Here is a 4,496-nt window from a genome sequence, read left to right on the forward strand (position 1 = left end):
AAAAAAAAAAAAACAAAAAAAAACACGAAGCTCCCGCAAATGTTTCCCGCGATGCTGGCAGCGGCGGCGGAGCACTGCCGGGACCCCGCTGCTCCTTCCCGTCCCTCCCCGGGCTCTCGCTGCGTGCTTCAGCTCGCCCGTGTAGGGGGGTTGCTGAGGCTGTTTTGGGGGGGTAGCTGATCTGGGCTCCCCCGAAGCTCGCTCGGGAGGTGGCGGCCGGCTTGCGCCGCTCCGCGAGGGAGCGGGGTCGCGCCGTGGGAGCCGCACGCTGGGGCCGCTGCGCGCCCGGGCGGCTGCAGTGGGGCTTCTTCCTCCAGCTGCACCGCAAATCTTACCGAGCCTGGCAAAAAAAAAAAAAGGGGGGGGGGGGGAAAGAGAGTGTTGATCCTTCTGTCTGTCTCCCCCCGTACTTTCCCTTGTCTTTCCTTCACCTTCTTTCTGATAAATGAGGTTKAAATTAAAATTACGGTGCCTCATTAAAGGAATCTGATAGCAAAGCAGAGAGCCAGCTTTTGTAAGAGGGAGTAATAATCTTTGTAGACCAGCTGTGGCAGGGGGCAAAGAGGGTGACCAGACTCCTGGGTATGCAAGTCTTTCGAGCGGTACCCGTAAATTGCTCTTGCCAGCTCTTGAGTGCCATGGTCATGGGCACAGTGGTGGCAGACAACTGAATTCCAGTTAAATAGGAAACGTATTCAGCTTGACTGTCTTTTCTTCCCTGTCTCATGTAGCCACCAAACTCTAGTTGGTTAAAACCGACCTCCCTTAAAGTTTTTGGAGTTACCAAGCCTTTATCTTATACACTAATATCATTAGGATTTGGTAGATTTACTCTTCTGTGGTAAGATGAAATCCTGTTTGGTGTTTCTCTGTCAGCTATCTGCTCCTCAAAGTTGATACCATTTGCTTGATGAATCTGCTCTCTTCTAGTACCCATCTGTGCTAATACCTGCCAATTTCTTGCAGAAATTAGCAGTTTTTCTTTCATGCTGAGTGTTTTTCATGCTCACTAGGTTCATAAGGAGTGCTCAGCCCTTTGAAGCCGCTAAATAAAGCCTTCCCCAGGTCTTCTAGGTGCTCTGTGAAACTGTTACAAGCAACCAATTCAATAAAAAATACAACTTTTCTCACTGGTTATATCTTACAGCAATGTAGTTTGCATGCATTTTCAGAACATTTGGCCAAGAGTTGTTCTTTTCCTCCTGTTTCAGATGAATTATACTGCTGGAACACAATCCCAGCATTTAGTAGGTGACAGATTAAACTTAATATTTTACTTGAATTTTTAAACATATAAAATCATCATCAAAGAATTCTCAATATGCTCAGTAGCTAACTACTGAGAATTATTGCTTTATATTCATGCTATTGTGAAACTATAAATAGGTTGAGATTTCAATACAATCAAAAGGATTTACCATAAATGCTTAAGAGGCTGTGATACTGTGAAATCACTGGCAGGATAATCTAGACCCATTTTTCTTTTGACACATATTTAGGTTGTTAGTGCAAGTAAAGTAGATCTGGAAAGAAATGCAGTCAGAACCTGTCTCTAAAGCACTTTTTCGATCATGAAAAAAAGAAAGCAGAATCTGTTATGGGCTATTTCTGTAATGGAAACTGCTAGAAATCTGTCAAAGCTCTAATCTAGAAATATGCATAGTGCAATCATCCAATTTACATGCAGTTTGTGAAGCTCAAGCAGCCAATGTCACCGGGTATCTATTACCTGATTATATGTGTTCCAGTCTTTGTGGTTATGCAAATGGTAGACTGATGTGGAGACCTTGGAGGGGCGGGAGAGGGAAAGATAGCAAACTTGATCACCCATGGTGTATGTCAGGTAGCAGACCATTTTGAGTGACAATAAATACCTTCAGTCTGGTAATCGTTCTCCATGTAGGTCCAAATTCCTTGGAGCCGCGTGCGGGCAGAATGCATGGCTGCGGGGGTGAGGTGGGGGGAACACTGCAGGTATTAAGAGCTTTCAAAATTTTCACTGGTTCTCCTTGTGTTGTGGAGTGTTGAAGTTTAGTGGATCTGCTCTAGAGTATGTGTTTTAGGAAGGCTRCAGGAAGGAACAGTGATTTTCTTGCACTCTGGCTTGTCAATATTGTTAGGAGTTTACAGTACCCTATGAGGCAGGGCGCCTTGCAATYGCAACTAGTGGGAGAATTTCCATCCAGGCCTTTTGGATGGAGAATAAGGTTTTCTGTTCCCTGCAAGACATGTCAGCTCTTCATTCAAAATTTAGCAGTTTCTTCACCCCCTCTACCACCTGTTTTCCAGCTGGTTCTGCCTGTGGTGATTTTTAGAAGACTTGTTCTCTGCCCATAGAGCTTTCTAAGCAATTTTAGGTGTGATACAGAAAAGGTGGAAGAGGCTAGAAGGCAATTGAAGGATGAGTCCAAACCCCTTMAGGGACAAAACAGTTCTTCATCTGTTAGGTGGGCACTTGCCATTTTGTAAAGTCTGAATTGGATTGCTTGTTAGAAACACTAAAAAACAGAWTCTTGCCAGCAGATTGTTCCTTTGGGATAAATAAATGTGGAGGAAAAAGCGGCACGGTTTAATAAAGCTGTAGCTGTGTTGTAACTCAAATATCAGCATCTTGCAGGGACCAGGTGCTTTATACTTTGGGCTCTGTACTCTTTCTTTGTTGGGAGGCCGCTGGTAAGCGTGCTGTCTGGTTAATGCTTCCTTGCATTGTATTTACTTTGGCAGAGATCTCCTGTGAGAGTTGCCTGACAAGTTGCCGGCAGGGGAAGTCGAGCAGCGTGGCTCTCCACTGCTTAGGGACACTGTAGAGAAATTCTGGGAATGGCCCTAGACTTTGCAGCCTGTTTGGGGCAAGCCAGGTCACCATCTGCCCCTGAGGGAGGAAGTGGCTGTGGGGACTTGTGTGACTTCCTATTGCCTGTCTAACCTCTTTTGTAAAGAGAAAACAGGCAAACTCACTTGCTCTGCAGTATTTATTATAGCTGAATAGATGTTTCCCTGGGATTTTTTTCYGAGTATTTCCTTGTTTTACTCATGTGCTGTGTATTGCCCGCAGGACAGTGTGGCAAAAACTAGGTTGCACTTGCTGCTGGATTTGTGTTCAGTGGGTCAGTGGCAGGGTTTTATGACAGCCCATCGTAGTTGTATCTAGTGCCTTTCATGTGAAATCAGTGCACTTACTTAGCCTGCCTATACTTTCAGACATATTTGCTTTTCTCTGTAGTCAYCCCAGCGGCAATGAGTGGGACTGTGTGTCAGTAACTGTATGCAGGAGCTGCCCTGCTAGGCTGGGGCCAGGGATATGCAAGATGTTGGGCATCTGTGAAGATGAAAGATCTCACATAAAGGTAGAATTGTTAATATTATCTTTGTTTTACCTGAAACCAATTTATGGAACTAAATTGTTCTAAATCTGTTTTCTTCACTGCAGACTTTAATGTTTTTGCTCAATTTTTCATCTCCCTGTCTGTGTGGATTGTTCTTTCACTGTTCTGCTATTGATGCTAACAAAGGTTAGAGCCTCAGACGGGCCTCCTGTCTGTGATCTTCTGCTATGCATGCAGTATCATGCAACTGATAGCTGCTTGTTCCTTGCAGAAGGTGACATCTTGAGAAGGCTTGAGTGTCAGAACAGCTCAGACCACTTTGTTCTCTTCTTGAAGTCTGAAGACAAACTCGCTATTGGTTTTGACGGAAGATTCGGTTCTAAAATCAATGCCGTAGCTTCCCATCTTGGTCACGATCCATGCTTGCTTCCCTGCTTGTGAAGGGGAATGAGATTTGCAAAGCTGTGCTCGAGTAGCATTCCTTYGACAGACCTCATATATTGATTTAAAATTTTTCTATTTGGGATACTGAGAAATGGAGTTAACTTGACAGCCACCAGATTTGTGAGAGGGCTTTGCTGTAATCCTTCGTCCCTGTCCCTGTAAGCTTTTCATTGATTTCCATGCCCTGCTTGATCACTGTGAGCAAACTTGCCAAGCTCCAGTCCCCRTTCTCGAAGGTAATGGTAGTCTGAGAATGCTCTAAACTAAGAGTTAAACTGCTCTTTGTATATTATGAAAGTCCTGGTTAGTGAATATTAAACTTGTTAGAAGGGCAACTTTTTCTGTATCAGCGGGTATGACTAGCTKCTTGCAGCAACCAATAGTTGACTGTAAGAAATAAAATACACTCTGTTATTTCTGAATGTATTCAAGCAAAAATGACCTGGCGATGCCTGCAGTAACTTTCTATTAGATTTTAAATTGTCAGAATGTTTTACTTCACAGTTACCGTTTCCACATGGTAGATTTTTCTTATAAATTTTTAATGTGCTCCCCTATATTAATAAATATCTGGGAAGTGCGTGCTGATTTTCATAACATTAATGCTCTATATTCACAGATGTAAAATTGTCATGATTTAGCTCAAAACTAATTTTTCTTCTGGAGATACAAAAATAAAATGTGATCAGAGTTTCTCTCTCTCTCTCTTTTTTTTCTTTTTTTTTT

At 43.3% G+C, this 4,496-nt stretch overlaps 1 protein-coding gene across 1 annotated transcript in view; it reads left to right on the forward strand.

Moving 5' to 3' along the window:
* Positions 1-4,496, forward strand: part of CHST11 (carbohydrate sulfotransferase 11) — a 179,812-nt gene that overhangs the window by 1,008 nt on the left and 174,308 nt on the right. The gene's annotated exons all lie outside the window — the stretch shown is intronic.

This window comes from Rhea americana, unplaced genomic scaffold (genome assembly GCF_003343005.1).
Source record: "Rhea americana isolate MKP2758 unplaced genomic scaffold, rheAme1 scaffold_79, whole genome shotgun sequence".
Taxonomy (NCBI): Eukaryota; Metazoa; Chordata; class Aves; order Rheiformes; family Rheidae; genus Rhea; species Rhea americana.